Source organism: Quercus robur, chromosome 4, assembly GCF_932294415.1.
Source record: "Quercus robur chromosome 4, dhQueRobu3.1, whole genome shotgun sequence".
Lineage (NCBI taxonomy): Eukaryota > Viridiplantae > Streptophyta > Magnoliopsida > Fagales > Fagaceae > Quercus > Quercus robur.
In genome coordinates, this window is record NC_065537.1 from 35,929,990 (window position 1) to 35,945,483 (window position 15,494).

The window sequence follows — 15,494 nt, forward strand, 5'->3', positions numbered from 1 at the left end:
ACACGCAATATTCTTTGCTACTTTTGATACATGTGCAGGTACAATGTGATTTGACCATCACAAGGTTTACATGTGTTAATGTATGCTCACTAAACTGTCTTAACTTATTTTTGAAAAATAAAATTTCTTAGACTTGTTTAGTGTGTGGGTGTGTTTTGGGATCTATATGCTTATCATTTTTCCTATTGAGAGAAGATTTAGAGAGCTTAAAACGTTGTTTGGATTGTTGGTTGAGTTGCATGATTGATTGCATTCATGTTTGTGTTTTTCTCTTCTTGAAAAACTGTTTTTAAGCAATCTCGATATTTCCTTGACACCTCTCGATACCTAGCTTATCTATCAAGCTCTTCAATTGCTTTTTATTGCAATCTCAACACCTCTCGATAGCTAGATAGATCGATCGAGAAAATTTCTGTCTCCTCAATAGCTTTTTGACAAATCCTTGATCCATCGAGCTTCTTTTTGCCTTGGACACCTGCTCGATAGCTGCATCTGTCGACCCTTTTAAAGCTCGATACCTCTTGACACCTATTTATCTATCGAGAATTACTGAGCTTCTATAAATAGGGTTAGCGCAATTCGGACTTCATTTTGCTCGATCTCTCTCAATCTCTCTAGACGTTTCACCTCCCAAAACCTTTCTCTCTCACTCCAAACCTCTTCCTCAAGGATTCTTCAGCCTTAATCAAGTTTCCTTCACCTGTAAGTGTCTTAATCCTTCATTTTCATGCATTTTCATATCTTTTGACCTAAAAATTGGGGTTTTTGGAAAATGTTTGGGATTCTTCAAATTGATGAGGTTTTTGCAAACTTTTTGGAATGGGTTTTGTAGATTTGATCTTAAAAACTTCATGCATTGCATCTCATGTGCATTATAACTATATTTTCATGCTTTTAGATGTGTGTTATATATGTTAAACTGATTGTGTGCTAGTAGGATTGGATTGGGCTGAGCCTAGGATGCAATTACTATTGCATATCACATGCTTATGCATTCTCATGCGTTCATCCTTTACATTCTATATATTTTTATATATTTGAATTGTTTTGGGACTTTTTTGATTGTTTCTTTCTCCACCCCCCCCCCCTCACTCTCTAGTTTACGTTAGTGCGTCATGGCACCTAAACGTAAGTTTACTCTGTCCTGGAACCCTCTTCATTCTAGGGCATCTTCTTCTTCGTATGATCCTACTCCCTCACACATTTGGTTCTGTGATAAGAAGGCCAAAATGGACTTCTTTGAGAACTTCTCTTGACGAGGCTTTTATTCAGAACGCCAAGTCATTTTGTCGAACTTCTCCGACACTGACCTACTTATTGTCATTCACAGTAGGGGTTAGGAGTCACTATGTGACGTCTCGGTCACTTGTCCATCCATGCTAATCCAGGAGTTTTACTCCAACATGCATGGATTTGATTATTCAGTACCTCTTTTTTGTTACTCGCGTTCGAGGCATGCGCATAGTGGTCACACCAGATATTGTATCTGATATGCTTTATGTCCCGAGGGTAGAGCATCTTGACGACCCCAGTTGTGATTGTCTTAAGACTGTCTAAAGACGAGCTTATTTCTTCTTTTTGTGAGCGCCCTTCTGATTAGGGTGAGCATCAGTTCACTCCTTGTACGGCCTTTGCTAAAGGCCCTAGGTTTCTGAACATGGTCATGACTTTTGTTTTGTATCCTCTTTCTCATTGTAACTCTATTACCGAGCCCCGTGCTCGATTTTTGCTTTCTCTTTTAGAGTATCTCACTATAGATTTTCTCTCTCATTTCATTCTTTCTATCATAGATGTACATTGGGATACGGTGACCCGTGATAAGCTCATCTTCCCTTCAGTTATCACGAGGATTTTATGTCATTTTTCTCTTCCCTTTCCCTTTTCCGACCACTTCCAGGTTATGTGTGCCACTGACGCCACTACCGTTAAACGGAGCGAGGTGCAGTTTTGTTGGAGGCGGTCCAGGTCGGCAGCTCCTCCCACTCCTTCGGCTCCATCCACCTCCACTCCCTCTACTTCTGTGGGAGGTGTGACTCTGGATGCGATCATGGCGCAGCTTTAGTGCATGGATGCTCACCTTGATACACTCACTATTGAGATGTATCAAGTGAATACTCGTATCAGCCGTATTACTAGACGACAGGCTCGCCTTGGTGGCTTTGTGGAGTCTCCCTCTCCTCCTCTCAAGGCATCTAAGGATGATGATGATTCCGACGACGATGCTAGCTCTTCCAGCATTGACAAGATGTCTACTTGATACTCTTACCCTTTATCACTTACGACAAAAAGGGGGAGTAGTTTTGGATATAAGAGTAGTCATACTTAGAGGGAAGGTTAGTATAGGAGATTTTTGTTAAAGGGAGTGTGTACACTGAAGGATATAGTGAGGATTTGATGTATCTTTTTCTTTTCTCTATATTTCAGATACATTATATCTTGTATATTGGTCTTGTGACCATTTTGACATATATTGTACTTATATTCTTTATATATTGATGTATGTTTATGTTTATGTTTTTCACCTACCCTTACATGTTTTGTTTCTTTTCTATCTTTATACACATGTTTCTTATATTATGTATGCAATCTATTATTTCTGTTTCACATTAAGATGTCTTGTTGAGTTTTGTTTAAAAGTGTTTCAGAAATACAGGTTGTCAAAGTCTACTTGTCATAAACTCTCTTCTTACAAAATTTTTCAAGAGTTTGTATTAGGATAGATTTTATTGCAATTAACAAGTGAATATGAGTTGAATGATTTATGACTTCTCTCATATGTTCATTTGTTTGTTGTGGTTTTGTCACGGATTGCCAAAGGGGGAGATTGTTAGGACATATGTGTTTCAATGTTAAGAACATATGTCACTATTTTATGTAATTGGCTAATCCTTTGACAAAACGCGCTTTATTTTATGTGTAATACTTCAAGAAACAAGATTTCAAGTTCAAGTGTTAAAATTATGCAAGTCTGTCCAAGAATCAAGTGTGAAAGTGCTACTCATTAAAGCTCGACAGCTAGCATCTATCGAGGCTTAAAGAGTAGTCTAAATCCCGTGGCTCGATAGCTGCTCGACAAATAGGTATCTGTCGAGGTTAATGAAACTCAATTTTTCAGGACTATTTTTCATCCAATCCGTGAGTTGGTGCTTGGGCTTTCTTTTCTCACAACCCTAAATATATATAAGGATTATTTTAAGGGCCGTAAAAGGCTACACACAATTGCACAAAAGCAAATTTCACAAGAGTGAAGAAGTGTGACCGGAAACCTAATTTGCCTTAGTTCTTGAAGAAGCTGCTGTGTTTGTACACCATAGGGTTTTATGACCAAGCAACTTCATGATCTTCATCGTGTGATGAACTGAAGAACTATGCAGCCAACATCCTTCTCAAGTTGGTGATCAAGTCACGTACTGGGATCCGCACAATTGATTAGTCACATACTGGGAGCCATGCATTGAAATGGAGAGATTGTCACTACAGAACAAGTCCAATTAGGTATTGGGGTAAGGGTTCAACTGTAGGTTCGTATAAGGTATCAGGATTCCTTTACTTGTAATCGCTTGTTTTGGTAATAGTGGATTCTTGGGAGTGGCTACCTTAAAATCACCCGGTGGGGTTTTTGCCGTGTAGGTTTTCCTCATTCATAAACAAATCATCATATCAATTTAATTTCTACTGCATACTTAGCTCAATTGATGATTTGTTTGTGCTACCACGTACATTGCATGTTAATTTAATTAATTAATCAATTTGGCTAATTAATCAATTAATTTATCACAAGGGGTCAATACGTTTTTGGCCTATCAGGCAGGATCATCCTCAGGACGATATTCTAACTACACTCCCTTGAAGACCCATCCTTGAAATGGACAGAGAAGATGAAAGGAGATCCCAAAAAAAAAAAAAAAAGTACCGTCATTTCCATCGAGATCATGGACATAACACGGATGAGTGCTACAACTTGAAGCAGCAAATAGAAGTCCTTTTTAAGTAGGGAAAGTTGAAGAATTTCCTTGGACAAGACCACAAAGATGAAAGACAACCATTGAAAGGCAAAGCAAAAGAGCCAGTACGTTAGCCACTTGGAGAAATATGGGTCATTGTAGGAGGAATGTCAATTGGGAGCTCGTCCAAAGCCAAGAAGACTTACTTGTAAGTAGTCTAGAATGTCCAACTTATTGGCCACCCACCAAGGACGACCTGAGAAGACTAGCCTGCCATTTCTTTCACGGACGAAGATGCGAGGTGACTACATCATCCTCATGATGATGCAATTGTTATTACTCTAACGATTGCAAATTATACAACTAGAAGAGTGTTAGTAGATAATGGGAGTTTAGCAAATATCCTCTACTATCCAGCCTTCCAACAAATGAGATTTAACAAGGAATTACTTCATCCAGTGAATGTGCCTTTCATTGGATTTGGAGGAATGAAAGTTCTACCAATAGGCACTATCTCCTTGCCAGTCGTGGTGGCTCTTACCCACATCAAATCAATAAGGAAGTAAACTTCCTTGTCGTGGATTGTTATCTTCATATAATGCCATCATAAAATGACCAACTTTGAACAGTTGGAAGGCTACAACGTCCACCTATCACTTGTCCGTTAAATTCCCGACAGAGTATGGCATTGGAGAAGTATAAGGAGACCAACTAGCTACTAGAGAGTGTTACTTAGCAATGTTGGCAATGGACGAGCAAATGCAGATGATGAATATTGAAGAAAGAAGAACAGTGACTGAACCGATTGAAGTATTGGAAGATGTTCCATTGGATGAGTCCAACCCAGAGAAGTTTACTAGGATCAGGACAAGCATGGAAGAGAAGACGAGGCAAGACCTTGTCCAATTTCTCAAGAGGAGCACAGATGTTTTTGCTTAGAGCCACAAAGACATGCCTGAGATTGACCTAAGTGTGATTACTCATCGTTTAAATGTGTCCCCATCTTATAAGCCTCTTCGTTAGAAAAGAAGGGTGTTTGCCCTAAAACAAGACAATGCTATCAAAGAAGAAGTCCAGAAGTTAGTAACATCAAAGTTCATCTGCGAAGTCTGCTACCCTATTGGCTAGCTAATGTAGTGATGGTCGAAAAAGCTAATGACAAATGGAGGATGTGCGTGGACTTTACAGATTTGAACAAGGCATGCCCCAAGAACAGTTATCCTCTTCCACACATTAACTAGCTGGTAGACTCAACAGCTGGACACTAACTGCTGAGTTTCATGGATGCATTCTCGGGGTACAACAAGATCAAGATGGACAAGACAGACTAGAAGAAAACATCCTTCATCACAAGCCAAGGTTTGTTTTGTTACTAAGTAATGCCTTTTGGTCTGAAAAGCGTAGAAGCTACCTATCAAGGACTAGTCAACCACATGTTTCATCCACAAATTGGGCGAAATGTTAAAGTATATATGGATGACATGCTGGTCAAAAGTGCGAAAGAGACACAACGCCTGGACGACCTCCAAGAGACTTTTGACACACTTAGACGATACAACATGAAGCTGAATCCAAACAAATGTGCTTTTGGAGTTGCATCAGGGAAGTTCCTTGTTTTTATGGTTTCACAAAGGGGAATTGAAGCAAATCCTAACAAAATCCAAACGATTCTGAACATGGAGCCCCCAAAAAATTTCAAAGATGGACGAGTAGCAGCCCTTAACAAGTTTGTCTCAAAGGATACTAACAAGTGTTTATCATTTTTCAGAGTGTTAAGGAAAGCATTTGAATGGACAGAAGAGTGCCAATGAGCATTTGAAGACCTTAAGGCTTATCTCACTTCAACTTTTTTGTTGAGCCTGTCTAAATCAAGTGAAGAGTTATATCTATACCTAGTGGTGTCCCATCATGCAGTGAGTTCAGCCTTAATAATGGAAGAATGAAAGATACAGAAGCCCGTCTATTACACCAGCAAAGCTTTAAAAGGAGCTGAAAGATGGTACCCGCTAATAGAAAAGTTAGCCTTCTCATTGGTAATAGCAGCAAGAAAGCTCAGGCCTTATTTCCAAGTTCATGTCATTAACATTTTGACAAACCATCCGCTCAAGAAGGTTATGAATAAGCTGGAAGCCGATGGATGACTGATTCAATGGGCAGTGGAACTTAGTGAGTTTGACGTGAGATATCAACCAATGGAAGCAATAAAAGTCCAAGCCCTTGCATACTTCATTGCAGAATTTACTCCAACCCATGATTAGTAGAGTGGAGACCAAGGGGAAAAACAATGGATCGTTCATGTGGATGGTTCATCCACACAACATGCGGGAGGAATTGGGTTAGTATTGTAGTCACCGAAAACAGATCGTCTAGAGTATGCCATTCGTCTATAGTTCTAGAAGACCAACAACGAAGTTGAATATAAAGCCATCCTCTAGGGTCTGGAGTTAGCCAAGTCACTTGAAGCAGAGGCAGTTCTCTTCTAAGGAGACTCATAGCTGATATTAGGCCAAGTGAGTGGAACGTGTGAAGCCAAGGAAGAACGAATAAAGAGGTATTTAGGCAAAGTTAAGCAGAGCAATAAGGGCTTTACAACGCCCCAATTTCATCAAATCCTAATGGAGAAAAATATGGAAGCTGACATCCTAGCCAAGGCAGCATCTGCAAACGAGTTGGTTAATGACCAGATTAAGGTCCAGTATATCCCAAGTGTAGATGTACCAAAGGTACATCAGATAGATGGAGAAGCCAATTGGACCACTCCTATTATATCTTATCTCAAGGACGAACTCCTCCCCAAAGATAGAGAAGAAGCAAGTTAAGGGTAAGAGCGGCAAAATTTGTCCTTATGGACAAGGTATTGTAGAAAAGGGGTTTCTCTCAGCCCTACTTAAGGTGTTTGACTCCAGACGATTCTGACTACAATATGAAGGACATCCGCAAAGGAGCCTGTGGAAATCATTTAGGGGCCAGATCACTCGTCCACAAAATAGTCCGTGCAAGATACTATTGGCCATCCATGTAGGCAGATGCTAAAGCTTATGCCAAAGCGTGTGACAAGTGTCAACGCTAAAACAATATATACCTAGACGACCATCAGAATACCTTACTCCAATGGTGGCCCTTTAGCCCTTTGCCCAGTGGGGGCTTGACATGCTTGGTTCCTTTCCCATGGGGACAAGGCAAATGACGTTCTTGGTGGTAGGGATTGATTATTTTACTAAATGGGTGGAGGCAAAGCCATTAGCAAAGATCACCGAGTAGAACGTCAGAAGCTTCGTCTGGAAACATTTTCAGCCATTTTGAAATTCCTAGAGTGCTCGTCTCAAACAATGGACGCCAATTTGATAACATACATTTCAGAGAGTTCTACAAGCAGCTGGGAATCAGGAATCATTACTCCTCACCCTCCCACCCATAGGCAAATGGACAGGTAGAAGTTGCAAACTGATCCTTGTTGAAAATCATCAAGACTCAACTTGAAGGGGCAAAAGGGATATGGCTCAATGAATTACCCAGCATCGTTTAGAAATATGGATAGAAATAATGCCGGAATTAAGTTTTTAAATTTTTGAATTTTTTTGCTATTTTTTTCGGAATTTTCTTGCCCGGTTCGAGTATGAACGGAATTCGGAACTAAATTTTTTTTTCTTTTTCTCGGCCTATCTCATCCCGTTTTGGCTAAAAATAATGCCGGAAAGAGGTTTTTTTATTTTTTGATTTTTTTTTCTATTTTTTTCGAAATTTTCTTGCTTGGGTCGAGTATGAATGGAATTCGAGACTAAATTTTTTTTCTCTCTTTCTCAGCCTATCTCATCTTGGTTTGTATAGAAATAGCGTCGGAATGATGTTTTTCAATTTTTTGAATTTTTTAGCTATTTTTTTTGGAAATGGAAGCCCGGCTCGGATAGGAACGGAATTCGGGACTAAAATTTTTTTTCTCTTTCTCGGCCTATCTCATCCAATTTTGGTTATAAATAATGCCAGAATTAAGTTTTTTTAATTTTTTTGCTATTTTTTTTTAATTTTCTAACTCGGGTTAGGTAGGAACAGAATTCGGGACTAAAATTTTTCTCTGTCTTTCTCAACCTATCACATCCCGTTTTGGCTAAAAATAATGCCGCAAAGAGGTTTTTTAATTTTTTGAAATTTTTGGCTATTTTTTTCGGAATTTTCTTGCCCAGGTCGAGTGTGAACGGAATTCGGGCCTACAATGTTTTTCTCTCTTTCTCGGCCTATCCCATCCCGTTTTGGCTAAAAATAATGCCGGAAAGAGGTTTTTTAATTTTTTGAATTTTTTTGCTATTTTTTTCAAAATTTTCTTGCCCGGGTCGAGTATGAACGGAATTCGAGACTAAAATTTTTTTCTCTCTTTCTTGGCCTATCTTATCACGTTTTGACAAAAAATAATGCCGGAAAGAGGTTTTTTAATTTTTTTGCTATTTTTTTCGGAATTTTCTTCCCCGGGTCGACTATGAACGGAACTCGGGACTAAAATTTTTTTTCTCTCTTTCTTGGCCTATCTCATCCCGTTTTGGCTAAAAATAACGCCGAAAAGAGGTTTTTTAATTTTTTGATTTTTTTTTTGCTATTTTTTTCGAAATTTTCTTCCCCGGGTCGAGTATGAACGGAATTCGGGACTAAAATTTTTTTCTCTCTTCCTCGACCTATCTCATCCCGGTTTGTATAGAAATAGCGTCAGAATGATGTTTTTCAGTTTTTTGAATTTTTTAGCTATTTTTTTTTTTTGAAATGGAAGCCCAACTCAAGTAGGAACGGAATTCGGGACTAAATTTTTTTTTTTTCTCTTTCTCGGCCTCTCTCAACCCGTTTTGGATAGAAATAATGCCGGAATTAAGTTTTTTAATTTTTTGAATTTTCTTGCTATTTTTTTTGGAATTTTCTAGCTCGGGTTGGGTAGGAACAAAATTCGGGACTAAAATTTTTTTTTTCTCTTTCTCAGCCTATCTCATCCCGTTTTGGATAAACATAATGCCGGAAAGAGGTTTTTTAATTTTCTAAATTTTTTTGCTATTTTTTTCAGAATTTTCTTGTCCGAGTCAAGTATGAAAGGAATTTGGGACTAAAATTTTTTTCTCTCTTTTTCGACCTATCACATTCCATTTTGGCTAAAAATAATGCCGGAAAGAGGTTTTTTAATTTTTTGATTTCTTTTTCTATTTTTTTTTCAGAATTTTCTTACCCGGGTAGAGTATGAACGGAATTCAGGACTAAATTTTTTTTCTCTCTTTCTTGGCCTATCTCATCCCGTTTTGGCTAAAAATAATGCCGGAAAGAGGGTTTTTAATTTTTTGAATTTTTTTGCTATTTTTTTCGGAATTTTCTTGCCCGGGTTGAGTATGAACGGAATTCGGGACTAAAATTTTTTTCTCACTTTCACGGCCCATCTCATCCCGTTTTGGCTAAAAATAATACCACAAAGAGGTTTTTTAATTTTTTGAATTTTTTTGCTATTTTCTCGGAATTTTCTTGCCCGAGTCGATTATGAACAGAATTCGGAAATAAAATTTTTTTCTCGCTTTCTCAGCCTATCTCATCCCGTTTTGGTTAAAAATAATGCGGGAAAGAGGTTTTTTAATTTTTTGAATTTTTTTGCTATTTTTTTGGGAATTTTCTTGCCCGGGTCGACTATGAACGAAATTCGGGACTAAAATTTTTTTTTCTCTTTCTCGGCCTATCTCATCCCGTTTTGCCAAAAAATAATACTGGAAAGTGGCTTTTTAATTTTTTGAATTTTTTTGCCATTTTTTTCGGAATTTTCTTGCCAGGGTCGAGTATGAACGGAATTCGGGACTAAAATATTTTTCTCTCTTTCTCGGCCTATCTCATCCAGTTTTGGCTAAAAATAATGCCGGAAAGAGGTTTTTTAACTTTTTTTTCTTCTATTTTTTTCAGAATTTTCTTGCCCAGGTATAGTACGAACAAAATTCGAGACTAAAATTTTTTTCTCTCTTTCTCAGCCTATCTCATCTCGGTTTGTATAGAAATAGCGTCGGAATGATGTTTTACAATTTTTTGAATTTTTTAACTAATTTTTATGGAAATGGAAGCCCGGCTCGGGTAGGAACGGAATTCGGGACTCAAATGTTTTTCTCTCTTTCTCAGCCTATCTCATCCCGTTTTGGCTACAAATAACACAGGAAAGAGGTTTTTTAATTTTTTGAATTTTTTTGCCTTTTTTTTTTTCGGAATTTTCTTGCACGGGTCAAGTATGAACGAAATTCGGGACTAAAATTTTTTTCTCTCTTTCTCGGCCTATCTCATCCCGTTTTGGCTAAAAATAATGCCGGAAAAAGGTTTTTTAATTTTTTGAATTTTTTTGCCATTTTTTTCGGAATTTTCTTTCCCGGGTCGAGTATGAACGGAATTCGGGACTAAAATTTTTTTCTCTTTCATGGCCTATCTTATCCCGTTTTGGCTAAAAATAATACCGAAAAGAGGTTTTTTAATTTTCTGATTTTTTTTGCGATTTTTTTCGGAATTTTCTTCCTCTGGTCGAGTATGAACGTAATTCGGGACGAAAATTTTTCTCTCTCTTTCTGGGCCTATCTCATCCCGTTTTGGCTAAAAATAATGCCGGAAAGTGGTTTTTTTTTTTTTTTTGGCTATTTTTTTCGGAATTTTCTTCTCCGGGTCGAGTATGAACGGAATTTGGGACTAATATTTTTTTCTCTCTTTCTCGACCTATCTCATCCCGGTTTGTATAGAAATAGCGTCAGAATGATGTTTTCAGTTTTTTGAATTTTTTAGCTTTTTTTTCTTTTTTGAAATGGAAGCCCAGCTCAGGCAGGAACGAAATTCGGGACCAAAATTTTTTTCTCTCTTTCTCGGCCTCTCTCAACCCGTTTTGGATAGAAATAATGCCGGAATTAAGTTTTTTAATTTTTTGAATTTTCTTGCCATTTTTTTTGGAATTTTCTAGCTCGGGTTGGGTAGGAACAAAATTCGGGACTAAATTTTTTTTTCCTCTTTATCGGCCTATCTCATCCCGTTTTGGCTAAACATAATGTCGGAAAGAGGTTTTTTAATTTTGCGAATTTTTTTGCTATTTTTTTCGGAATTTTCTTGTCCGAGTCAAGTATGAAAGGAATTCGGGACTAAAATTTTTATCTCTCTTTTTCGACCTATCACATTCCGTTTTGGCTAAAAATAATGCCGGAAAGAGGTTTTTTAATTTTTTGATTTCTTTTTCTATTTTTTTCAGAATTTTCTTGCCCGGGTAGAGTATGAACGGAATTCGGGATTAAAATTTCTTTTTCTCTTTCTTGGCATATCTCATCCCGTTTTGGCTAAAAAATAATGCCGGAAAGAGGTTTTTTAATTTTTTGAATTTTTTTGCTATTTTTTTCGGAATTTTCTTGCCCGGGTTGAGTATGAACGGAATTCGGGACTAAAATTTTTTTCTCACTTTCTCGGCCCATCTCATCCCATTTTGGCTAAAAATAATACCACAAAGAGGTTTTTTAATTTTTTGAATTTTTTTACTATTTTTTTCGGAATTTTCTTGCCAGGGTCGAGTATGAACGGAATTCGGGACTAAAATAGTTTTCTCTCTTTCTCGGCCTATGTCATCTCGTTTGGCTAGAAATAATGCCTGAAAGAGGTTTTTTAATTTTTTAATTTTTTTTTCTATTTTTTTCATAATTTTCTTGCTCGGGTCGAGTATGAACAGAATTCGAGACTAAAATTTTTTTCTCTCTTTCTCAACCTATCTCATCTCGGTTTGTATAGAAATAGTGTCAGAATGATGTTTTTCAGTTTTTTGAATTTTTTAGCTATATTTTTTTTTTTTGAAATGGAAGCCCAGCTCAGGTAGGAACGAAATTCGGGACTAAAATTTTTTTCTCTCTTCCTCGGCCTCTCTCAACCCGTTTTGGATAGAAATAATGCCGGAATTAAGTTTTTTAATTTTTTGAATTTTCTTGCTATTTTTTTTTGGAATTTTCTAGCTCGGGTTGGGTAGGAACAAAATTCGGGACTAAATTTTTTTTTCTCTTTCTCGGCCTATCTCATCCCGTTTTGGCTAAACATAATGTCGGAAAGAGGTTTTTTAATTTTGCGAATTTTTTTGCTATTTTTTTCGGAATTTTCTTGTCTGAGTCAAGTATGAAAGGAATTCGGGACTAAAATTTTTATCTCTCTTTTTCGACCTATCACATTCCGTTTTGGCTAAAAATAATGCCGGAAAGAGGTTTTTCAATTTTTTGATTTCTTTTTCTATTTTTTTCAGAATTTTCTTGCCCGGGTAGAGTATGAACGGAATTCGGGACTAAAATTTTTTTTTCTCTTTCTTGGCCTATCTCATCCCGTTTTGGCTAAAAATAATTCCGGAAAGAGGTTTTTTAATTTTTTGAATTTTTTTGCTATTTTTTTCGGAATTTTCTTGCCCGGGTTGAGTATAAACGAAATTCGGGACTAAAATTTTTTTCTCACTTTCTCGGCCCATCTCATCCCACTTTGGCTAAAAATAATACCACAAAGAGGTTTTTTATTTTTTTGAATTTTTTTGCTATTTTTTTCGGAATTTTCTTGCCCAGGTCGATTATGAGCGGAATTCGGAAATAAAATTTTTTTCTCACTTTCTCGGCCTATCTCATCCCGTTTTGGTTAAAAGTAATACGGGAAAGAGGTTTTTTAATTTTTTGAGTTTTTTGCTATTTTTTTGGGAATTTTCTTGCCCGGGTCGACTATGAACGGAATTCGGGACTAATTTTTTTTTTTCTCTTTCTCGACCTATCTCATCCCGTTTTGGCTAAAAATAATGCCTGAAAGAGGTTTTTTAATTTTTTAATTTTTTTTCTATTTTTTTCAGAATTTTCTTGCCCGAGTCGAGTATGAACAGAATTCGAGACTAAAATTTTTTTCTCTCTTTCTCAGCCTATCTCATCTCGGTTTGTATAGAAATAGCGTCGGAATGATGTTTTACAATTTTTTGAATTTTTTAGCTAATTTTTATGGAAATGGAAACCCGGCTCGGGTAGGAACGAAATTCGGGACTAAAATGTTTTTCTCTCTTTCTCAGCCTATCTCATCCCGTTTTGGCTAAAAATAACACAGGAAAGAGGTTTTTTAATTTTTTGAATTTTTTTGTCTTTTTTTTTCGGAATTTTCTTGCACGGGTCAAGTATGAACGAAATTCGGGACTAAAATTTTTTTCTCTCTTTCTCGGCGTATCTCATCCCGTTTTGGCTAAAAATAATGCCGGAAAGAGGTTTTTTAATTTTTTGAATTTTTTTGCCATTTTTTTCGAAATTTTCTTTCCCGGGTCGAGTATGAACGGAATTCGGGACTAAAATTTTTTTCTCTCTTTCATTGCCTATCTTATCCCGTTTTGGCTAAAAATAATGCCGGAAAGAGGTTTTTTAATTTTCTGATTTTTTTTTTTCGATTTTTTCGGAATTTTCTTCCTCTGGTCGAGTATGAACGTAATTCGGGACTAAAATTTTTCTCTCTCTTTCTGGGCCTGTCTCATCCCGTTTTGGCTAAAAATAATGCCGGAAAGAGGTTTTTTTTTTTTTTTTTTTGCTATTTTTTTCGGAATTTTCTTCCCCGAGTCGAGTATGAACAGAATTCGGGGCTAAAATTTTTTTCTCTCTTTATCAACCTATCTCATCTCGGTTTGTATAGAAATAGCGTCAGAATGATGTTTTTCAGTTTTTTGAATTTTTTAGCTAATTTTTTTTTGAAATGGAAGCCCAGCTCAGGTAGGAACGGAATTCGGGACTAAAATTTTTTTTTCTCTTTCTCGGCCTCTCTCAACCCGTTTTGGATAGAAATAATGCTGGAATTAAGTTTTTTAATTTTTTGAATTTTCTTGCTATTTTTTTTTTGGAATTTTCTAGCTCGGGTTGGGTAGGAACAAAATTCGGGACTAACATTTTTTTTTCTCTTTCTCGGCCTATCTCATCCCGTTTTGGCTAAACATAATGCCGGAAAGAGATTTTTTATTTTTCTGATTTTTTTTTCGATTTTTTTCGGAATTTTCTTCCTCTGGTCGAGTATGAACGTAATTCGGGACTAAAATTTTTCTCTCTCTTTCTGGGCCTATCTCATCCCGTTTTGGCTAAAAATAATGCTGGAAAGAGGTTTTTTTTTTTTTTTTTTGCTATTTTTTTCGGAATTTTCTTCCCCGGGTCGAGTATGAACAGAATTCGGGGCTAAATTTTTTTTCTCTCCTTATCAACCTATCTCATCCCGGTTTGTATAGAAATAGCGTCAGAATGATGTTTTTCAGTTTTTTGAATTTTTTAGCTAATTTTTTTTTTTGAAATGGAAGCCCAGCTCAGGTAGGAACGGAATTCGGGACTAAAATTTTTTTTTTCTTTCTCGGCCTCTCTCAACCCGTTTTGGATAGAAATAATGCTGGAATTAAGTTTTTTAATTTTTTGAATTTTCGTGCTATTTTTTTTGGAATTTTCTAGCTCGGGTTGGGTAGGAACAAAATTCGGGACTAACATTTTTTTTTCTCTTTCTCGGCCTATCTCATCCCGTTTTGGCTAAACATAATGCCGGAAAGAGGTTTTTTAATTGTGCAAATTTTTTTGCTATTCTTTTCAGAATTTTCTTGTTTGAGTTAAGTATGAAAGGAATTCGGGACTAAAATTTTTTTCTCTCTTTTTCGACCTATCACATTCCGTTTTGGCTAAAAATAATGCCGGAAAGAGGTTTTTTAATTTTTTGATTTCTTTTTCTATTTTTTTCAGAATTTTCTTGCCCGGGTAGAGTATGAACGGAATTTGGGACTAAATTTTTTTTTTCTCTTTCTTGGCCTATCTCATCCCGTTTTGGCTAAAAATAATGCCAGAAAGAGGTTTTTTAATTTTTCGAATTTTTTTTGCTCTTTTTTTCGGAATTTTCTTGCCCTGGTCGACTATGAATGGAATTCGGGACTAAAATTTTTTTCTCCCTTTCTCGGCCCATCTCATCCCGTTTTGGCTAAAAATAATACCACAAAGAGGTTTTTTAATTTTTTGAATTTTTTTACTATTTTGTTCGGAATTTTCTTGCCCGGGTCGATTATGAACGGAATTCGGAAATAAAATTTTTTTCTCGCTTTCTCAACCTATCTCATCCATTTTGGTTAAAAATAATGCGGGAAAGAGGTTTTTTAATTTTTTAGTATTTTTTTTGTATTTTTTTGGGAATTTTCTTACCCGGGTCGACTATGAACGGAATTCGGGACTAAAATTTTTTTTTCTCTTTCTCGGCCTATCTCATCCCGTTTTGCCAAAAAATAATACCGAAAAGAGGTTTTTTAATTTTTTGAATTTTTTTCGGAATTTTCTTGCCAGGGTCGAGTATGAATGGAATTCAGGACTAAAATATTTTTCTCTCTTTCACGGCCTATCTCATCCCGTTTTGGCTAAAAATAATGCCGGAAGAGGTATTTTAATTTTTTAATTTTTTTTCTATTTTTGTCGAATTTTCTGGGCCGGGTCGAGTATGAACAGAATTCGAGACAAAAATTTTTTTCTCTCTTCCTCAGCCTATCTCTTCTCGGTTTGTATAGAAATAGCGTCGGAATGATGTTTT